Source organism: Arachis ipaensis, chromosome B6, assembly GCF_059453495.1.
Source record: "Arachis ipaensis isolate K30076 ecotype BB chromosome B6, ASM5945349v1, whole genome shotgun sequence".
NCBI classification, from domain to species: Eukaryota; Viridiplantae; Streptophyta; class Magnoliopsida; order Fabales; family Fabaceae; genus Arachis; species Arachis ipaensis.
Window position 1 is genome coordinate 47,012,478 of NC_142441.1, and position 23,934 is coordinate 47,036,411.

At 39.4% G+C, this 23,934-nt stretch overlaps 1 non-coding gene across 1 annotated transcript; it reads left to right on the forward strand.

Annotated features, from left to right (window-relative positions):
- Positions 1 to 23,507: 23,507 nt before the first annotated feature.
- Positions 23,508 to 23,615, forward strand: LOC148555429 (small nucleolar RNA R71). Its single transcript, XR_015887688.1, has one exon. It is a non-coding gene; the product is annotated as a small nucleolar RNA R71 (small nucleolar RNA).
- The last annotated feature ends 319 nt before the right edge of the window (positions 23,616 to 23,934 follow it).

Sequence of the window (23,934 nt, forward strand, 5' to 3'; positions counted from 1 at the left end):
CACTAAGAAAAGGATGGAGCAAACAAGAGAGCACATTCATGGAGCTCAAGAGGCGCATGAAGCTCATCACCATGAGATCCCGGAGATGCCTCAAATGCATTTTCCTCCACAAAACTATTGGGAGCAAATCAACACCTCCCTAGGAGAATTAAGCTCCAACATGGGACAACTAAGGGTGGAACATCAAGAGCACTCCATCATTCTTCATGAAATAAGAGAAGATCAAAAAGCAATGAGGGAGGAGCAACAAAGACAAGGAAGAGACATAGAAGAGCTCAAGGACATCATTGGTTCCTCAAGAAGGAAACGCCACCATCACTAAGGTGGATTCATTCCTTGTTCTTATTTCTTCTGTTTTTCGTTTTCTATGTTATGTGCTTATCTATGTTTGTGTCTTCATTACATGATCATTAGTAGTTAGTAACTATGTCTTAAAGTTATGAATGTCCTATGAATCCATCACCTCTCTTAAATGAAAAATGTTTTAATTCAAAAGAACAAGAAGTACATGAGTTTCGAATTTATCCTTGAACTTAGTTTAATTATATTGATGTGGTGACAATGCTTCTTGTTTTCTGAATGTATGCTTGAACAGTGCATATGTCTTTTGAAGTTGTTGTTTAAGAATGTTAAATATGTTGGCTCTTGAAAGAATGATGACAAGGAGACATGTTATTTGATAATCTGAAAAATCATAAAAATGATTCTTGAAGCAAGAAAAAGCAGCAAAGAGCAAAGCTTGCAGAGAAAAAAAATAAGCGAAAAAAAATAGAAGAAAAAGCAAGCAGAAAAAGCCAAAGCTCTTAAAACCAAGAGGCAAGAGCAAAAAGCCAATAACCCTTAAAACCAAAAGGCAAGGGCAAATAAAAAGGATCCCAAGGCTTTGAGCATCAGTGGATAGGAGGGCCTAAAGGAATAAAATCCTGGTCTAAGCGGCTAAACCAAGCTGTCCCTAACCATGTGCTTGTGGCGTGTAGGTGTCAAGTGAAAACTTGAGACTGAGCGGTTAAAGTCAAGGTCCAAACCAAAAGAAGAGTGTGCTTAAGAACCCTGGACACCTCTAATTGGGGACTTTAGCAAAGCTGAGTCACAATCTGAAAAGGTTAACCCAGTTATGTGTCTGTGGCATTTATGTATCCGGTGGTAATACTGGAAAACAAAGTGCTTAGGGCCACGGCCAAGACTCATAAAGAAGCTGTGTTCAAGAATCATCATACTGAACTAGGAGAGTCAATAACACTATTTGAACTCTGAGTTCCTATAGATGCCAATCATTCTGAACCTCAATGGATAAAGTGAGATGCCAAAACTATTCAAGAGGCAAAAAGCTATAAGTCCCGCTCATCTGATTGGAGCTATGTTTCATAGATAGTTTGGAATTTATAGTATATTCTATTCTTTTTATCCTATTTGATTTTCAGTTGCTTGGGGACAAGCAACAATTTAAGTTTGGTGTTGTGATGAGCGAATAATTTATACGCTTTTTGGCATTGTTTTTAGTATGTTTTTAGTAGGATCTAGTTACTTTTAGGGATGTTTTCATTAGTTTTTATGTTAAATTCACATTTCTGGACTTTACTATGAGTTTGTGTGTTTTTCTGTGATTTCAGGTATTTTCTGGCTGAAATTGAGGGACTTGAGCAAAAATCAGATTCAGAGGTTGAAGAAGGACTGCTGATGCTGTTGGATTCTGACCTCCCTGCACTCAAAGTGGATTTTCTGGAGCTATAGAACTCAAAATGGCGCGCTTCCAATTGCGTTGGAAAGTAGACATCTAGGGCTTTCCAGCAATATATAATAGTCCATACTTTGCCTAAGTTTAGATGACGCAAACTGGCGTTCAACGCCAGTTCTCTGCCCAATTCTGGCGTCCAGCGCCAGAAACAAGCTGCAAAGTGGAGTTCAACGCCCAAACTGGCACCAAAACTGGCGTTCAACTCTAGGAATGACCTCTACACGTGTAACACTCAAGCTCAGCCCAAGCACACACCAAGTGGGCCCTAAAAGTGGATTTACGCATCAATTACTTACTCTAGGAATGACCTTTTACTATTGTATTAGATATCCTGGATTGTATTTTGATCCTGTGATCTCGTTTTGGGGGTTGGCCATCTCGGCCATGCCTGGACCTTTCACTTATGTATTTTTGAACGGTAGAGTTTCTACACTCCATAGATTAAGGTGTGGAGCTCTGCTGTTCCTCAAAGATTAATGCAAAGTACTACTGTTTTCTATTCAATTCATCTTATTTCGCTTCCAAGATATTCATTCGCAATTCAATCTGAATGTGATGAACGTGAAAATCATCATCATTCCCTATGAACGCGTGCCTGACAACCATTTCCGTTCTACATTAGATTGAATGAGTATCTCTTAGATCTCTTAATCAAAATCTTCGTGGTGTAAGCTAGAATGATGGCAGCATTCAAGAGAATCCGAAAAGTCTAAACCTTGTCTGTGGTATTCCGAGTAGGATTCAATGATTGAATGAATGTGACGAGCTTCAAACTCGCGATTGCTGGGCGTAGTGACAGACGCAAAAGGATAGTAAATCCTATTCCAGCAGGATCGAGAACCGACAGATGAATAGCCGTGCCGTGACAGGGTGCGTTGACCATATTCACTGAGAGGATAGGATGTAACCATTGACAAGGGTGATGCCTCCAGACGATTAGCCGTGCCGTGACAGGGCATTTGGATCATTTTCCCGAGAGAAGACCGAAAGTAGCTATTGACAATGGTGATGCATTACATAAAGCCAGCCATGGAAAGGAGTAAGACTGATTGGATGAAGATAGCAGGAAAGTAGAGGTTCAGAGGAACGAAAGCATCTCTATTCGCTTATCTGAAATTCTCACCAATGATTTACATAAGTATTTCTATCCTTTATTATTTATCTTTTAATTATCTAATCCAATCACATTTGACCCTACCTGACTGAGATTTGCAAGGTGACCATAGCTTGCTTCATACCGACAATCTCCGTGGGATTCGACCCTTACTCACGTAAGGTATTACTTGGATGACCCAGTGCACTTGCTGGTTAGTTGTGCGAAGTTGTGAACCATGGTATTGGTATCATGTTTTTGGTGCCATTACCAGGGAAAAAAAGAGCGATGAATTTTACATAATCAAAGTGTAATCACAATTTCTGCGCACCACCCCTGCTACTGGTTCTATCCGGGACAGGTGATCAGCTACCTGGTTCTTTGTCCATTTTCTGTCTCTTATTTCTATATCAAACTCTTGCAGAAGTAACACCCATCTTATGAGCCTGGGTTTTGAATCCTGCTTTGTGAGTAGATATTTAAGAGCAGCATGGTCAGTATACACAATCACTTTTGAACCTACTAAATAGGATCTAAACTTGTCAATGGCATAAACCACTACAAGTAACTCCTTTTTTGTGGTTGTGTAATTCTTCTGGGCGTCATTTAGAACACGACTGGCATAGTAAATGAAGTGCAGAAGCTTGTTATGCCTTTGTCCCAACACTGCACCAATGGCATGGTCACTGGCATCACACATTAATTCGAATGGTAATGTCCAGTCAGGTGCAGAGATGACTGGTGCTGTGACCAGCTTGGCTTTCAGGGTCTCGAACGCCTGCAGACACTCTGTGTCAAATACAAATGGCGTGTCAGCAGCTAGCAGGTTGCTTAGAGGTTTTGCAATTTTTGAAAAATCCTTTATGAACCTCCTATAGAATCCTGCATGCCCCAGAAAGCTTCTGATTGCCTTAACATTGGCAGGTGGTGGTAATTTCTCAATTACCTCTACCTTGGCTTGATCCACCTCTATTCCCTTGCTTGAAATTTTGTGCCCAAGGACAATTCCTTCAGTCACCATAAAGTGACATTTTTCCCAGTTTAAGACCAGGTTAGTCTCTTGGCACCTTTTCAAGACAAGTGCTAGATGATCAAGACAGGAGTTGAATAAGTCTCCAAATACTGAGAAGTCATCCATGAAGACTTCCAAGAACTTCTCTACCATATCAGAGAAGATAGAGAGCATGCACCTCTGAAAGGTTGCAGGTGCATTGCATAGACCAAAAAGCATTATTCTGTAAGCAAATACTCCAGATGGACATGTGAATGCTGTTTTTTCTTGGTCTTGAAGATCCACTGCAATTTGGTTGTAGCCTGAATAGCCATCCAAAAAGCAGTAGTATTCATGGCCTGCTAGTCTCTCTAGCATCTAGTCTATGAATGGTAAAGGAAAATGATCCTTTCTGGTGGCTGTATTGAGCCTTCTGTAGTCAATACACATACGCCACCCTGTAACTGTTCTTGTGGGAACCAGCTCATTCTTTTCATTATGAACCACTGTCATGCCTCCCTTCTTGGGGATAACTTGGACAGGGCTCACCCAGGGGCTATCAAAAATGGGATAAATAATCCCAGCCTCTAGTAACTTAGTGACCTCTTTCTGCACCACTTCCTTCATGGCTGGATTTAGCCGCCTTTGTGGTTGAACCACTGGCTTGGCATTATCCTCCAATAGGATTTTGTGCATGCATCTTGCTGGGCTAATGTCCTTAAGGTCACTTATGGACCACCCAAGAGCTTCTTGTGTGTCCTTAGCACTTGAATTAGTGTTTTCTCTTCCTGTGGATTTAAAGCAGAGCTTATGATCATTGGAAAAGTGTCACCCTCTCCTAGAAATGCATATTTCAGGGATGGTGGTAGTGGTTTGAGCTCTGGTTTAGGAGGTTTCTCCTCTTCCTGAAGGATTTTTAGAGATTCTTTTATTTCCTCTGGTTTCTCCAAATCAGGCTGAACATCTTTAAAGATGTCCTCTAGCTCTAATTCAAGACTCTCAGTCATATTGATCTCTTCCACCAAAGAGTCAATAATATCAGTGCTCATGCAATCATTTGATGTGTCTGGATGCTGCATAGCTTTGACAGTATTTAACTTGAACTCATCCTCATTGACTCTCAGGGTCACTTCCCCTTTTTGTACATCAATAAGAGTTCGTCTAGTTGCTAGGAAAGGTCTTCTGAGAATGAGAGTTGCACTCTTGTGCTCCTCCATTTCCAGCACTACAAAGTCAGTGAGAAAGACAAATGGCCCAACCTTGACAATCATGTCCTCAATGATGCCTGATGGATATTTAATGGAGCCATCAGCAAATTGAAGACATATCCGGGTTGGTTTGACTTCTTCAGTCAACCCAAGCTTTCTGATAGTGGATGCAGGTATTAGGTTGATACTTGCTCCAAGGTCACATAGAGCTGTCTTGGTGCAAACACCCTCTAATGTGCATGGTATCATAAAGCTTCCTGGATCTTGAAGCTTTTCTGGTAAACTTTTTAGAATGACTGCACTGTATTCTTCAGTGAGAAACACTCTTTCAGTTTCTCTCCAATCCTTCTTACGACTTAAGATCTCTTTCATGAACTTAGCATAAGAGGGTATTTGCTCAAGTGCCTCTGCAAACAGGATCTTTATTTCAAGAGTCCTGAGATAGTTTGCAAAGCGGGCAAATTGTTTATCCTGTTTCGCTTGGCGGAGCTTCTGAGGATAATGCATCTTGGCTTTATATTCTTCAACCTTAGTTGCTGCAGGTTTATTCCCTACAGAAGTGGTTGGAGAAGCCTTCTTAGAGGGGTTACTATCAGCATTTGCAGGTGTCTGATTCCTCATAGGCGTTTGAACGCCGGAACTGGGCAAGGAACGGGCGTTTAACGCCAACTTTTCCCCCTTTTCTGGTGATTGAACGCTAGAGTTATTCCTCTCTGGGCTCTTGATGTCCTCAGAGGAATCTTGGGTAGTGGTTTGGTCATCCTCTGTCATTTGTTCCTTTCTTGACTTTTTGCTATTTTGAGCTGAGTTATTCAATGTCTTCCCGCTCCTTAGTTGGACAGCTTGGCATTCTTCTGTTATCTGTTTAGATAGCTGCTGTCTTGTCTGATTCAATTGTGCTTCTATATTCTTGTTAGCATTTTTAGTGTCTTGGAGCATCTCTTTGAATTCTGCTAATTGTTTTGTCATAAGGAGTAATTGCTGATTAAGTTCAACAATCTGTTCTTGAGGATTGGGATCAGTAGTTATTGCCATAGCCTCTTCTTTTATGGAGGACTCACTGTTTGAGTACATATGTTGATTTCTAGCAACTGTATCTATGAGTTCTTGAGCTTCTTCAATTGTTTTTCTCATGTGTATAGATCCACCAGCTGAGTGGTCTAGGGACATCTGAGCTTTTTCTGTAAGCCCATAGTAGAAGATGTCTAACTGTACCCACTCTGAAAACATTTCAGAGGGGCATTTTCTCAGCATCCCTCTGTACCTCTCCCAAGCATTATAAAGGGATTCATGATCCTCTATTTTAAAGCCTTGGATGTCCAGCCTTAGCTATGTCATCCTTTTTGGAGGGTAAAATTGATTCAAGAATTTGTCTGATAACTGTCTCCATGTTTTTATGCTTGCTGTGGGTTGGTTATTTAACCACCTCTTAGCTTGATCTTTTACAGCAAATGGAAACAGTAATAATCTGTAGACATCCTGATCCACTTCTTTATCACGTACTGTGTCAGCAATTTGTAAGAATTGTGCCAGAAACTCAGTAGGTTCTTCTTGTGGAAGACCGGAATACTAGCAATTTTGCTGCACCATGATAATGAGCTGAGGATTTAGCTCAAAACTGCTTGCTTTGATGGGAGGTATACAGATGCTACTCCCATATGCAGCTGTAATGGGGTTAGCATATGACCCCAGAGTCCTTCTGGATTGTCCACTTCCACTTATGTCCATGATGGAGAAAAGGGAATTGATATGAATTATATTTTTTTTATTTAAAAGTAACCGAAAATAATAAGTAAAATAAATAGAAAATAAAATAAAATTTTGAAAATAAAAATAAAATAAAATAAAATAAAAGCAAATTGAAAACTAAATTAATTAATTAATTAAAAAAATTTTGAAGTTAGCAATTAAAAAGATATGATTGAAAATTATTTTGAAAAAGATATAATTTAGAAAATATGATTTCAAATAAAAAAAAAGATATGATTGAGAATTATTTTGAAAAAGATATGATTGAGAAGATATAATTGCAGATTAAAAAAAAGATATGATTGAAAAGATATGATTGAAGAAATTAAAAAGATTTGATTTTTGAAAAAGATTTGAAAAGATCAATTTTTGCAATTAGAATATTGACTTGACTAAAAAAAGATATGATTTTGAAAATCTTTGACTAATTTAATGCCAAATTTCGAAAATTATGAGTAAAATAGGGAAAAGATATTTTTTTTATTTTTGAATTTTAATGAGGAAAGAGAAAAAACAACAAAATGACACTAAACTTAGAAATTTTAGATCAATACAAAGAGAACAAACAAGAAAACTTTGAATGTCAAGATGAACACCAAGAACACTTTGAAGATCAAGATGAACACCAAGAACAAATTTTTGAAAAAATAAATAAAAGCACAAGGGACACCAAACATAAAATTTTTAGAAAATCAAATACAACTTTTCGAAAATTTAAAGGAAAACACAAAGAAGACACCAAACTTAGAATTTTTAAAGATCAAGAAAGAACTAAGGACATGCAATTTCGAAAATTAAAAGAAAATAAAATCATGCAATTGACACTAAACTTAAAATATAAAACTAAACTCAAATAAAAGACTCTAAACTAACAAAAACAAAATATTCCTAATCTAAGCAACAAGAATAACCGTCAGTTGTCCAAACTCGAACAATCCCCGGCAACGGCGCCAAAAACTTGGTGCACGAAATTACAATCACACTTTTGCAACTCCGCACAACTAACCAGCAAGTGCACTGGGTCGTCCAAGTAATACCTTACGTGAGTAAGGGTCGATCCCACGGAGATTGTCGACTTGAAGCAAGCTATGGTTATCTTGTAACTCTTAGTCAGGATATCAATAATTCTCAGATTTGATTGTAAAAAGTAAAAGAACATGAAATAAATACTTGTTATGCAGTAATGAAGAACAGGTTGAGGCTTTGGAGATGCTTTGTCCTCTGAATCTCTGCTTTCCTACTATCTTCTTCTTCATGCACGCAAGCCTCCTTCCATGGCAAGCTTTATGTTGGGCATCACCGTTGTCAATGGCTACTTCCCGTCCTCTCAGTGAAAACATTCCAAATGCGCTGTCACCGCACAGCTAATCATCTGTCGGTTCTCGATCATGCTGGAATAGGATCCATTGATCCTTTTGCGTCTGTCACACGCCCAACAATCGCGAGTTTGAAGCTCTTCACAGTCATCCCTTCCCAGATCCTACTCAGAATACCACAGACAAGGTTTAGACGTTCCGGATCTCAGGAATGGCCGCCAATAATCCTAGCCTATACCACGAAGGTTCCAATCTTAGATTAGAAACCCAAGAGATACACATTCAAGCTTGATTGCATGTAGAACGAAGGTGGTTGTCAGGCACGCGTTCATAGGTGAGAATGATGATGATTGTCACGGATCATCACATTCATCAGGTTGAAGTGCGAATGAATATCTTAGAATAGAAGCAAGCGTGATAGAATGGAAAACATTAGTAATTGCATAAATTCATGAAGAACAGCAGAGCTCCTCACCCCCAACAATGGGGTTTAGAGACTCATGCCATAAAGAATACAATAAGAAACATGTAAAGTGTCATCAGGTACAAGATAAATCACTAAAAGTAGTTTTTATAGTAAACTGGTGACCTAGGGTTACAGAAAATGAGTAAGCTAGGGTGTTTAGTGTAAAAATCCACTTCCGGGGCCCACTTGGTGTGTGCTTGGGCTGAGCATTGAAGCTTTCATGTGTAGAGACTTTTCTTGGTGTTAAACTCCAGCTTTTGTGCCAGTTTGGGCGTTTAACTCCAGTTTTTATGCCAGTTCCGGTGTTAAACGCTAGAATTCTTGAGCTGACATAGAACGCCTGTTTGGGCCATCAAATCTCGGGCAAAGTATGGACTATTATATATTGCTGGAAAGCCCAGGATGTCTACTTTCCAACGCAATTGAGAGAGTGCCAATTGGGCTTCTGTAGCTCCAGAAAATCCACTTTGAGTGCAGGGAGGTCAGAATCCAACAGCATCTGCAGTCCTTTTTCAGCCTCTGAATAAGATTTTTGCTCAGGTCCCTCAATTTCAGCCAGAAAATACCTGAAATCACAGAAAAATACACAAACTCATAGTAAAGTCCAGAAAAGTGAATTTTAAATAAAAACTAATAAAAATATAATAAAAACTAATTAAAATATACTAGAAACATACTAAAAACAATGCCAAAAAGCGTATAAATTATCCGCTCATCAGGAGTCCAGCCAATCGGACATTCCCTCGGGGACTTTGGAGGAGATCTCAACAATATTTTTGTGAGAGGAAGACATGGTCAACTAATCCTACAACAAAGAAAAAAGAGAGGAATTACTAAATCAACAACTCGGCCATAATCAATTCGGACAGATATTACTAAAAGCAACACAAACAGCAAAAAGAACACCCCAGGACCCACACCAAAGATCCAAGGGCATCCTTTGGAGGCAATCATGGAACAAGGACTCAGGAAAATCTACAAGCCTACATCTCTACACCTCCTAACAAGAAAATAACCCTTTTTACCTTAACAAAGCGACACTCCGAGAAGAAAGCCACAAAATTCAAAAAGCCATCAAAAGAAGCTATCATTCAACAAAACTACTATGGAAGCTATCAGCATCAAACATATCAAAATCACCAAAAGGTGCAAACCTTTTTCAAAGAATCAAACAGTTTCAGGACGCAAACTAAGGCAATAGCAAACTTTTGAAAAAGCATCAACTATCAGGGAAAAAGCCAAAAGACGTACATAAGATGAAAAGTAACTCCAAAAAGCATGCATCACAGTAACAATCAAGCATGACGATGCAAAAAAGGTTCAAGCTTTCTAACATAAAGTCGAGCAAGATCAAAACTTTTCCATAAAAACAATACAAGCAGGAAGAAGAACAGAAAGAACAAAAACGTACCAGAAAAGGGGAAGAGACAATGAGCACTGAGAAGACGAAGCAATAGCGAGGCTGAAGACCACCCTCCGAAAGAACAAAACAGTCGCTAATGGTGCCACAAGAAGAAGCGCGAAAGCGTAAAAGACAAAGAATCCCAGGCAAACCAGAAAATAAAGGCAAAAAATGGAGACACAGTGAGCAAGAGAGAAGAAGAAACGGAAGCCAAAATCTGGGAGAAAGGTAAAATTCAAAGTGAAGAAAAGGGGAAAACCGCAAAGGGAGAGACACGCGTTTCAAAGAAAAGGAACGTCTGTTTCAATAAATTAAAAAGAAAAAAAGCATTCCGCATTCAAAGGGAGACTCTACAAAGAAGAAGTCGACAAATGCTTGAGTTCGGCTTCACCAGAGAAAGATCGAAGTCCTAAAAACTAAAGACTCGACCTCAAAAGAAAGACCGAGCTCGAGCAGGGGCACTGTTCATACCCTGGGTCAAGCTGTCCGACCCGGGATGTTTAACGACAAGACGACCGACCTCTTCAGGTCAGACCGTCCGACCTCTTTTCAAAGAGTTCGGCCAAATCACCAGAAAAAGCCCAATAAGTGCCCAACAGAGGAACACGACCCAAGTCCTAAGGCAGTTCAAACCTCTAGAGATAAGGGCGGTTTCCTTGAAGATAAGATGACCTCACTCAATGATAAGATAAGATAAGATAAGATAACTAACTTATCTTATCTAAGAAGGTCACTCCACACCCTTATAAATACACTGGAGCACCCAGGTATAACTCATACTCTGATTCTACTAAAAATCTGCTTAATACACTTGCTAACTTAAGCATCGGAGTCCCTTGCAGGTATCACCACACTCGGAACAATATGCATAATGGTTTGTAAGATTGACTTGTTGTTGGTACCATGTTGATGGTAAAGTTGATATTAAATTGTCATAAGAAATTGATGATGTATATTGTATATTATTGAACTTGGAATATTGGATGTAGTTTGAATTGACTTGTTGATTTGAGATTGATAAAAGTGGGGAAAATTAGTAGGTTGTGGATTGTATGAGGAAGTTGGTGTATGGTTGATGCTGAATTGGTAAGGTTTGGGTTGGCTTTAAAGGGTTTGTAAATTTTATGTTTTGAAATTAGAGGTTTGTTAAGTTTTGTGAAAACTACGATTTTGACCAACTTTGGTGGAGCATAACTTGATCTCGAGACCTCTGATTTGTATCAAATTTATTTTGAAAGAAAATTTGGTCTGAGATGTTTACGCCATTCAAAGAATGGAGGAAAAATATTTTAAAATAAGGAAGTTATGCTCAATCAAAGTTTGGTGTACAAAGCTGAAAATTCTGGACTTAGCAGCTTTTTAAAGCTTCTGCTATACATGCGTACGCAGACCCCATCATACGTGGCTGATGAGAGGGCAAAAGTTGGATAATTAAGAAATCAATATAGGAAACACGTTGTGAGTATAGTTCTTAACCAGCTAAGATCCGCCTCATCAATTTAGAAAAATTGTCACAAAAGTTAGAATAAAATACTGAGAGTATGGATCCCAGGTCGTCTCCCAACGAGTTGCTAGAAAGGGTGCTAATTTATTAATCAGGAATTTTCGAGAGATTTTTGAGAGTTGAATGACAGAAAAATAAATAATTGTAATTAAAAGAAAATTATATATCCTAATTAAAAAGCCTTGACTGGGGGAATGATTAATTGGAAGTTCTATCCTTGTTGGAATCTTCTCAAGTGTAGTATAAAGAGGTTGTTGTTTTCACTTAGTTAAACCTTACTAAATAAAGGAAGGTCAAGTGATTGAGCTAACTCTTATTCACAAATCATAGTCCTCTCCCTTGGGAAGGTCTAGCGTTAGTAAATACAGAATTAGCCAACAACTTCCAATTTAACTAAGCACTTGAGCATTCCAACTCAAGTGTCTCCCCTTAATCAACCCCTATGTCAAGTTTGGGAATCTACTCCATTGACATGAATATAATACTCAGAAAAATATAAGAAGAAGACATAATAAATTAAATAAAATAGAGATTGAAAATTAATTAAAAGTAAAAGTAATCCTTTGCATCAACAATCCATGAAAATAATCCAATTGTAACTCTAAAAGTAAATAGGATATGGAAGAGTAAGTGACAAACTAAATAAGATAAATGGAAATTAAAAGAGTAAGGAAATAGGAAACAAAATAGAATAATTTCTTCAACGGAGGTTATGACTCTTCAATATCCAAAAGCAAAAGCATAAAACTAATCAATTATAAATGTAAAGAGAACCTAGAGGAAGAGTAGTTTCTCTCTAGATTCAGATCTAAAACCTAAAAACTATCCTAATGAGAATGTGTGTCAATGTGTGTTGAGTCTCTGCATGTTTCTTGGCTTTATTCTGTGTTTCTGGGCCGAAAACTGGGTCGAAACGCGGCCCAAAATCGCCCCCAGCATTTTCTGTTAATTCTGCAGATCGCGCAGGTCACGCGTACGCGTCGTCCATGCGTAAGCGTCATTCAGCAATTTTCCTTGTCATGCGTACGCATCGTCCACGCGTGCGCATCATTCATGCAGACTCCAATCCGCGCATACGCGTCAGGCACGCGCACGCGTCGCTGCAATTTCTTCATATCGTGCGCACGCGTGAGCCATGCGTGCGCGTCGATGCTCGCTGATCATCTCCTTAGTTTTTGTGTTCCTTCCATTTTTGCAAGGTTCCTCTCTATTTTCTAAGCGATTTTTGCCCTATAAAGCCTGAAACACTTAACACACGGATCACAGCATCGAATGGTATAAAGGAGAATTAAAATACATAAATTAAAGATCTCTACGAAGCAAGTTTTCAACCATAGAATAAAACTAGGAACGAATTATAAAATCATGCAATTAGTATGAATAAGTGGGTAAAGACTTGATGAAACCACTCAATTAAACACAATATAAACCATAAAATAGTGGTTTATCAACCTCCTCACACATAAACATTAGCATGTCCTCATGCTTAGCTTAAGGAGATAAGATAAATGAGTAGGGAAATGTAAGACTCATGCAATGCAATGCAACCTATGTATATGAATGCAACTATATGATTCTGTCTGCTTGGTTAAAAGTAAATAAGTTCTTCAGGACAAACATAAATTAAGTTCCATTAATTCAATTTATACAGTAAGAACAAGTAAACTTGTAGGAAGACAACTCATGAAAGCAGGGAATATAGAATCAAGCATTGAACCCTCACTTATGGTGTATATGCACTCTAGTCACTCTAGTGTATAGGGTAATCACTCTACTCTTCTCTAATCATGCTTTCTAAACCTTGTTCTTCACCTAACCAATCAACAAGTATTTAATGTACCAATGCAAACATCATGAGGTCTTTTCAAGGTTGTAATGGGGCTAAGGTAAAGGTGAGGGTATATATATGGCTAAGTGAGCTATAAATTGAATCTTTGAATGGCTTAAGCTCTTACCTATACATACTCTATATTCTTCTTAAATCATGCCTAGCTACCCAAAATTTTCCCACTTTTGTATTACATACTCATGCATCAACATTTCTCTTAACTTGTATCACATATGCATTGATCTTTTCATTAAACTTAAGTTAGCAATGGGGTAATTTTTGTCCCCTTATTCATTTATCTAATTACTTATTTATTTGAATATTTTTGTATTTTTTTTAATAAAGTAAAAGTAAACATAACATTATCAATGCACATGGATTTTTTATTTTTTTAGTTTCACATGAGTAGGTACCCAAATTCCCAATATTTTATCAATTGTAAAAACATAACACATTCCCTTGTTAACCTATGTTCTCACAGTTTCCCATACTTAATTGATACACAATCTCTATCTTAAGCTTAACCAAAGATTCAATTTGGGGTAATTAATTTGTTTTTCCGCATAAGGCTAGTGATGTGGAAAAATATAGAACAAATGGGATTAAAAGGCTCAAAGTGGCTAACAAAGGTGAATGGAAGGGTAGGCTATTTGGGATAAGTGAGCTAAACAAGTAATGGCCTCAATTATATGCATGCATATAAATACACTAAACATTGGACATATAGGATGGAACAAAATATAGATTACAATCATAGAGAAGTAAACACACAAGAATAAAATATTATGGTTAAATAGTATAACCATGTCATTAAGCTCAAATCTCACAGGTTGTGTGTTCTTAGCTATAATTTATGTTCCAATTTACAATCTTCAAACAAGTTTTAACAAAAAAAAAATAATTTAAATTAGTGAAATTTTTCAAAAATAGGGTCCTAAAAAGAAACTTATCATATTTCAACCAAATAAAACATGCATGCAAATAATCTATTACTATGCAATTTGTCCTATCATAACAAAAAAAATCCTATTTTATTAATGTTAAGAAAGAGAAATTACCTCCGGAAGTCAGGTACTGACCGACCTCCCCACACTTAAAGCTTTGCACCGTCCTCGGTGCCATCAATTAGGAACAAAGGGTGGCTGGTAGCAGTATCTCCACAATGGGGACCGTCATGGCTCCCTGTGCTGGTAAATGAAGTGGAGTCCGGGGTGTCTGGGTTTTCTTCAGGTGGTTGGTTACCAACAAGCAGCTCCTTGAGGTATGTGAATCGGCGCTTGTTACGGCGCTCCCTTTACTTTGCTTTTCGGTCAAGCTTGTCTAGCCTCTCAAGTATCTGATGGAGCAGTTGGTTTGTTGAAGGTACTTGTGATGTGGAAGGGGAAGGAATATCTTCGGCCGGTTCTGCAGGCCGGCTAGTAGTGGCTGCTGGAGGTCTGATATACTTCCCGTTAGGACGTATTGATCATTCCGTGGAATCATGGCCTTGGTGTCCCCAGCTCTGTAGGAGACTCCGGCTGCTAAGACTAGATCTGAAACCAAGGTGGGAAAAGGTAAGTTGCCCATAATTTGTACATGTCCCATGGCATCCCGGATGTGTCTTGGTAAGTTTAGAGGCTGGTCTGTAAGGATACACCAGAGTAGAACAGCCATGTCTACAGTGAAGGAGGACTCGTGAGTGCTCGGAAAGACATAGTGGGACATGATCTGTGCCCATACTCGAGCCTCCAAGGTGAGTGCTAAAGCCAATATGCCCTTAGGTCGGGATCGATGGTATCCATAGATCCATCTGCTGCCAGGTTGTGCGATAATTCTGAGAACGGCGTCCCAGTCAAATTGGTATGTCTAGCGCTTGAATGAGGCTTTTTGGAATGTGTCCAATCCTTCTGGAGCAGGGGGAAGATCTAAAGCTTGTTGAATGGCCTCTTCAGTTATGGGGACTTGCTTTTGACGGACATAGACAGACTGCATGGTTGGCATGTGAAAATTGGAGTAGAATTCAACTACCCATGAAAGATTAACCTGCCGTGGCTGTCTCCGTAGGAATCCCCATTGTCTTTGTTCAATGCGGGGTTCAACAAATTCAACAATGTGGGTTGGGAGGATGAGAAGGTGCTCATTGTTATAGTTTCTCTCAGCCAGGATGGGAAACATCTGCTCACAGTAGCGGTTAGTGAACCGCGCAGTGTCTTTTACTGGAAAAGCTTTCTCTTTTTCATCGACCTTGATGATCCTCTTGATTCGCTTTGTTGAGGGCTTTACTGCTGTTGAAGATGGTTCTGCCACTAGTGCTCTTTTTGTTCCTTTCCTTGCCGGTTGTTTGGGAGTAGCTTTCTCTTTACCCTTTGATGAAGAGATTTGTTGTGATGGTATAGAATTTCCTCAAATGAATGAATTCTCGTTGCAAGTATAGTTCTACACCGATAAACAATTCCCACATCAGAAATTTTGGTTGTTACAAGAACAAATAAGAATTAATCGAAGTATTTAGACTCCGGGTCGTCTCACGAGGAATTGCAATGAAGAGTATGCTTATCAGCTATGAAGGGGCAAGGGGTTTTGATTTATAGGAGGGGCAAGAAAAGTAAATCAAGTAAGCAATTAAAGAAAGCAAGTAATAAAGAGAGACATTCTTGGCAATGATTGAGATCATCGGCTTCCCATCCTAGTCACTAATAACAATAATTAACAAGAATTTATCTTATTTCGTTATCTCAAACATTAGAAGAAGGTGTATGTTATCTTCCATGAGAGAAAGTCAAACAAGACTAGCTAATCTCAATCCAAATGTCCCAATCAACTCACTAATTAAATTAGCAAGAGACTAGAGTCAATGGAAATAATATTAACTAACAACTCTAGATCACCCAATCTAGATTGGGTTTTCACGACTCAAAATTACCTAATTACTCTTCCCAAGCCAAGAATGCTCAAGATCTACTCTAAAGCCCAACCAAGCATTTTGTCAAACACTTGGTGGGTACAAATGGAAAACATGGTAAATGAGCAAGAAATATAAATCTACCAACTACCAATTGCAAGGAAAGTAAGATTATAACTCAAATCAACAATAAAAGAACATCAAAATCAAATTTCATTAAAAGAAAATCCAAATCCAACAAGTGTTCATCAACATAAAAGAGACATGAAAGTAAAATTAACACTACAAACCATGAGAGTGAAAGTGTAGAAGCAAGAATTTACAAAGGAAATAAAATGAAAACATGAAATCAAAGCTAGATCTAAGATGGAATTGTCCTAGGAATCCTAATTCTAGAGAGCAGAGGGAGTTTCTCTCTCTAGAAACTAAACTACATGATGCTAATCCTACAAAACAATTGCTCCCCCCTTTGCTTGGACTTCAATTCTGCATGAAATACACTCAGAAAGAAGTTGGAATTGGGCTTGGGCAGCTCAGAAATTGCCCCCAGTATTTTGCCTTTAAGTGAGTCACGTGCGGGTATCGGCGCGGACGCGCCATATGCGCATGCGCGTCGATTGGCTATTTCTTCATCGGCGCGGACGCGTCATGTACGCGTGCGCGTCTCTATGCAAAATCACTTTTGTGCGCACGCGCTGGTATGCGAAATTGTTACTCTGAGGTTGTAAAATTTGTTCGTTCTCTCCCTGGTAATGGCGCCAACAAACTGGTGCACAGAACCATGGTCCAAACATAACTTCACAACTTCGCACAACTAACCAGCAAGTGCACTGGGTCGTCCAAGTAATAAAACCTTACGTGAGTAAGGGTCGATCCCACGGAGATTGTTGGTATGAAGCAAGCTATGGTCACCTTGTAAATCTCAGTCAGGCGGATATCAAATAGTTATGGAGTTTTCAAAAATAAATAATAAATAAACAGAAAATAAAGATAGAAATACTTATGTATATCATTGGTGAGAATTTCAGATAAGCATATAAAGATGCTTTCGTTCCTCTGAATCTCTGCTTTCCCGCTGTCTTCATCCAATCAGTCTTACTCCTTTCCATGGCAAGCTTTATGTAAGGGCATCACCGTTGTCAATGGCTACATCCCATCCTCTTGTGAAAAAGGTCCAAATGCTCTGTCACGGCACGGCTAATCATCTGAGGTTCTCGATCATACTGGAATAGGATTCACCCTCCTTTTGCGTCTGTCACTACGCCCAGCACTCGCGAGTTTAAAGTTCGTCACAGCCATCCCTTCCCAGATCCTACTCGGAATACCACAGACAAGGTTTAGACTTTTCGGATCTCAGGAATGGCCATCCATGGGTTCTAACTTATACCACGAAGACACTAATAACTCAGACTCGGTCCCCTATATTAGATATCCAAGAGATATTCATTCAATCGAAGGTTGAACGGAAGTGGTTGTCAGGCACGCGTTCATAGGGGAATGATGATGACTGTCACGATCATCACATTCATGTTGAAGTGCGAATGAATATCTTAGAAGTGGAATAAGTTGAGTTGAATAGAAAAATAGTAGTACTTTGCATTAATCTTTAAGGAACAGCAGAGCTCCACACCTTAATCTATGGAGTGTAGAAACTCTACCGTTTGAAAATACATAAGTGATGAAGGTTCAGGCATGGCCGAATGGCCAGCCCCCAAACGTGATTAATAGATCAAAAGATAATCCAAAGATGAACTAGAAATCATAAGATGTCTAATACAATAGTAAAAAGTCCTATTTATACTAAACTAGCTACTAGGGTTTACAGAAGTAAGTAATTGATGCATAAATCCACTTCCAGGGCCCACTTGGTGTGTGCTTGGGCTGAGCTTGACGTTTACACGTGGAGAGTGAATTCTTGGAGTTGAACACCAGTTTGTAACGTATTTCTGGCGTTCAACTCTGGCTTGTGACGTGTTTCTGACGTTTAACTCCAGACTACAGTGTAGAACTGGCGTTCAACGCCCATTTGCGTTGTCTAAACTCAGCCAAAGTATGGGCTATTATATATTGCTGGAAAGCCCTGGATGTCTACTTTCTAACGCAATTGGAAGCGCGCCATTATGAGTTTTGTATCTCCAGAAAATCCAATTTGAGTGCAGGGAGGTCAGAATCCAACAGCATCAGCAGTCCTTCTTCAACCTCTGAATCTGATTTTTGCTCAAGTCCCTCAATTTCAGCCAGAAAATACCGGAAATCATAGAAAAACACACAAACTCATAGTGAAGTCCAGAAATATGAATTTAACATAAAAACAAATAAAAACATCCCTAAAAGTAACTAGATCCTACTAAAAACATACTAAAAACAATGCCAAAAAGCGTATAAATTATCCGCTCATCACAACACCAAACTTAAATTGTTGCTTGTCCCCAAGCAACTGAAAATCAAATAGGATAAAAAGAAGAGAATATACTATAAATTCCAAACTATCAATGGAACATAGCTCCAATCAAATGAGTGGGACTTGCAGCTTTTTGCATCTTGAATAGTTTTGGCATCTCACTTTATCCATTGAAGTTCAGAATGATTGGCATCTATAGGAACTCAGAGTTCAGATAGTATTATTGATTCTCCTAGTTCAGTATGTTGATTCTTAAACATAGCTACTTTATGAGTCTTGGCCGTGGCCCTAAGCACTTTGTTTTCCAGTATTACCACCGGATACATAAATGCCACAGACACATAACTAGGTGAACCTTTTCAGATTGTGACTCAGCTTTGCTAAAGTCCCCAATTAGAGATGTCCAGGGTTCTTAAGCACACTCTTCTTTTGCTTTGGACCTTGACTTTAACCGCTCAGTCTCAAGTTTTCACTTTACACCTTCACGCCACAAGCACATGGTTAGGGACAGCTTGGTTTAGCCGCTTAGGCCAGGATTTTATTCCTTTAGGCCCTCCTATCCACTGATGCTCAAAGCCTTGGGATCTTTTTTATTTACCCTTGCCTTTTAGTTTTAAGGGTTATTGGCTTTTTGCTCTTGCCTTTTGGTTTTAAGAGCTTTTGGCTTTTTCTGCTTGCTTTTTCTTTTTCTATTTTTTTTCGCCATTTTTTTCTTTCTCTTTTTTTTTCTACAAGCTTTTGTATTCACTGCTTTTTCTTGCTTCAAGAATCATTTTTATGATTTTTCAGATTATCAAATAACATGTCTTCTTGTCATCATTCTTTCAAGAGCCAACATATTTAACATTCTTAAACAACAACTTCAGAAGACATATGCACTGTTCAAGCATTCATTCAGAAAACCAGAAGTATTGTTACCATATCAATATAATTAAACTAAGTTCAAGGATAAATTTGAAACTCATGTACTTCTTGTTCTTTTGAATTAAAACATTTTTCATTTAAGAGAGGTGATGGATTCATAGGACATTCATAACTTTAAGACATAGTTACTAACTACTAATGATCATGTAATAAGACACAAACATAGATAAGCACTTAACATAGAGAAAACGAAAAAAACAGAGAATGTAAGAACAAGGAATGAGTCCACCTTAGTGATGGTGGCGTTTTCTTCTTGAGGAACCAATGATGTCCTTGAGCTCTTCTATGTCTCTTCCTTGTCTTTGTTGCTCCTCCCTCATTGCTTTTTGATCTTCTCTTATTTCATGAAGGATGATGGAGTGCTCTTGATGTTCCACCCTTAGTTGTCCCATATTGGAGCTTAATTCTCCTAGGGAGGTGTTGATTTGCTCCCAAAAATTCTGTGGAGGAAAGTGCATCCCTTGAGGTATCTCAGGGATTTCTTGATGATGAGCTTCCTCATGTGTTTCTTGAGCTCCATGAGTGGGCTCTCTTGTTTGCTCTATCCTTTTCTTAGTGATGGGCTTCTCTTCCTCAATGGGAATGTCTCCTTCTATGAAAGCTCCGGCTGAGTAACATAGATGGCAAATAAGATGAGGAAAAGCTAGCCTTGCCCAAGGAGAGGGCTTTTCGGCTCTTTTGTAGAGTTCAAGGGAGATGACTTCATGAACTTCTACTTCCTCTCCAATCATGATGCTATGAATCATGATGGCCTGATCCACAGTAACTTCAGATCGGTTGCAAGTGGGGCTGATGGAGCGTTGGATGAACTCCAACTATCCTCTAGCTACAGGCTTGAGGTCCAGTCTTATAAGTTGAACCGGTTTTCCTTTTGAGTCAATCTTCCATTGAGCTCCTTCCACACATATGTCCATGAGGACTTGGTCCAACCTTTGATTAAAGTTGACCCTTCTAGTGTAGGGGCGTGTATCTCCTTGCATCATAGGCAAGTTGAATGCCAACCTCACATTTTCTGGACTAAAATCTAAGTATTTTCCCCGAACCATTGTAATATAATTCTTTGAATTCGGGTTCTTACTTTGATCATGGTTCTTAGTGATCCATGCATTGGCATAGAACTCTTGGACCATTAGGATGCCGACTTGTTGGATGGGGTTTGTTAGAGCTTCCCAACCTCTTCTTTGGATTTTATGTCGGAGCTCCGGATACTCATTTTTCTTGAGCTTGAAAGGGACCTCGGGGATCACCTTCTTCTTGGCCACAACATCATAGAAGTGGTCTTGATGGGCTTTGGAGATGAACCTTTCCATCTCCCATGACTCGGAGGTGGAAGCTTTTGTCTTCCCTTTTCCTTTTCTAGAGGATTCTCCGGTCTTAGGTGCCATCAATGGTAATGGAAAACAAAAAACTTATGCTTTTACCACACCAAACTTAGAATATTGCTCGTCCTCGAGCAAAAGAAGAAAGAATAGAAGAAGAAGAAGAAGAAAATATGGAGAAGAGGGGGAGAGATGTGTTTCGTCTAAGAAGAGGAAGAGAGGGTTGTGTTGTGTGAAAATGAAGAAGAATGGAGGGCTTTATATAGGAAAGGGAGGGGGGTAATGGTTCGGCCATATGGGTGGGTTTTGAGTGGGAAATTGATTTTGAATTTTGAAGGTAGGTGGGGTGTATGAGGTAGGTTTATGGGGAAGAGTGGATGGATGTGAGTGGTGAATTGGTGATAGGGAAGAGAATGAGTGGTGGTAGGTAGGGATCCTGTGGGGTCCACAGATGCTGAGTTGATCCTGTGGGGTCCACAGATCCTGAGGTGTCAAGGATTTGCATCCCTGCACCCATTAGGCATGTAAAATGCCTTTGCATGCAATTCTGGCGTTTAAACGCCGAATTGATGCTTGTTCTGGGCGTTCAGCGCCCAGATGCAGCATATTTCTGGCGTTGAACGCAAGTTCCATGCTTGTTTCTGGCGTTCAGCGCCAGCTCTTCCTCACTGTGCATTTCTGGCGTCTGAACGCCAGGATGCTGCTTGTTTCTGGCGTTCAACGCCAGAAACATGCCCTGTTCTAGCGTTGAACGCCAGACAGATGCTCCTTACTGGCGTTTAAATGCCAGTAAGATCCTCCTCCAGGGTGTGATTTTTCTTCTGCTGTTTTTGATTCCGTTTTCAATTTTTATATTTATTTTGTGACTCCACATGATCATGAACCTAATAAAACATGAAAGAACAATAAAAAATAAAATTAGATAAATAAAAATTGGGTTGCCTCCCAACAAGCGCTTCTTTAATGTCAATAGCTTGACAGTGGGCTCTCATGGAGCCTCACAGATGTTCAGAGCATTGTTGAGACTCCCCAACACCAAACTTAGAGTTTGGATATGGGAGTTCAACACCAAACTTAGAGTTTGGTTGTGGCCTCCCAACACCAAACTTAGAGTTTGACTGTGGGGGCTCTGGTTGACTCTGTTTTGAGAGAAGCTTACTGTGCCTCTTTTCCATGTTTACAGAAGGATAACCTTGAGTTGTAAATACAAGGGAGTCCTCATTCAATTGAAGGACTAATTCACCTCTGTCAACATCAATCACAGCTCTTGCTGTGGTTAGGAAGGGTCTTCCAAGGATGATGGATTCATCTTCATCCTTCCCAGTGTCTAGGATTATAAAATCAGCAGGGATGTAAAGGCCTTCAACCTTTACTAGCATGTCCTCTACTTGTCCATAAGCCTCTTTTCTTGAGTTGTCTGCCATCTCTAATGAGATTCTGGCAGCTTGCACCTCAAAGATTCCCAATTTCTCCATTATAGAGAGGGGCATGAGGTTTATCACTGACCCAAGGTCACATAGAGCCTTCTCAAAGGTCATGGTACCTATGGTACAAGGTATTAGGAACTTTCCAGGATCCTGTTTCTTCTGAGGCAATCTCAGTTGATCCAATGCATTTAGTTCATTGTTGAACAGGGGAGGTTCATCTCCCCAAGTCTCTTTACCAAATAAATTGGCATTCAGCTTCATGATTGTACCAAGGAACTTGGCAACTTGCTCTTCAGTGACATCTTCATTCTCTTCAGAAGAAGAATACTCATCAGAGCTCATGAAGGGCATAAGGAGGTTCATTGGAATCTCTATGGTCTCTAGATGAGCCTCAGAGTCCTTTGGTTCCTCAGAGGGAAACTCCTTATTGGTCACTGGACGTCCCAGGAGGTCTTCCTCCTTGGGATTCACGTCCTTCTCCCCTCTTGTGGGTTCGGCCATGATTGTCAATTCAATGGCCTTGCACTCTCCTTTTGGGTTTTCTTCTGTATTACTTGGGAGAGTACTAGGAGGAATTTCAGTGATCCTCTTACTCAGCTGGCCCACTTGTGCTTCCAAATTTCTAATGGAAGACCTTGTTTCATTCATGAAACTCACAGTGGCCTTAGATAGATTAGAGATTAAATTTTCTAAGCTAGATAGATTCTGCTCAGAATTCTCTGTCTGCTACTGAGTGGATGATGGAAAAGGTTTACTATTGTTAAACCTGTTTCTTCCACCATTATTAAAACCTTGTTGAGGCTTTTGTTGATCCTTCCATGAGAGATTTGGGTGATTTCTCCATGAGGGATTATAGGTGTTTCCATATGGTTCACCCATGTAATTCACCTCTGCTATTGCAGGGTTCTCAGGATCATAAGCTTCTTCTTCAAAAGATGCCTCTTGAGTACTGTTGGATGCAGCTTGCACTCCATTCAGACTCTGAGAAATCATATTGACTTGCTGAGTTAATATTTTATTCTGAGCTAATATAGCATTCAGAGTATCAATTTCAAGAACTCCCTTCCTTTGAGGCGTTCCATTACTTACAGGATTCCTCTCAGAGGTGTACATAAACTGGTTGTTAGCAACCATGTCAATGAGTTCTTGAGCTTCTGCAGGCATTTTCTTTAGGTGAATGGATCCACCTGCAGAAGTATCCAGTGACATCTTTGATAACTCAGACAGACCATCATAGAATATATCCAGGATGGTCCATTCTGAAAGCATGTCAGAAGGACACTTTTTGGTCAGTTGCTTTTATCTCTCCCAAGCTTCATAGAGGGATTCACCTTCCTTCTGTCTGAAGGTTTGAACATCCACTCTAAGCTTACTCAGCTTTTGAGGAGGGAAGAACTTGGCTAAGAAAGCCGTGACTAGCTTATCCGAAGAGTTCAGGCTATCTTTGGGTTGAGAGTCCAACCACACTCTAGCTCTATCTCTTACAGCAAACGGGAAAAGCATGAGCCTGTAGACTTCAGGATCTACTCCATTAGTCTTAACATTATCACAAATCTGCAAGAATTCAGTTAAGAACTGAAAAGGATCTTCAGATGGAAGTCCATGAAACTTGCAGTTTTGTTGCATCAGAGAAACTAATTGAGGTTTCAGCTCAAAATTGTTTGCTCCAATGGTAGGGATGGAGATGCTT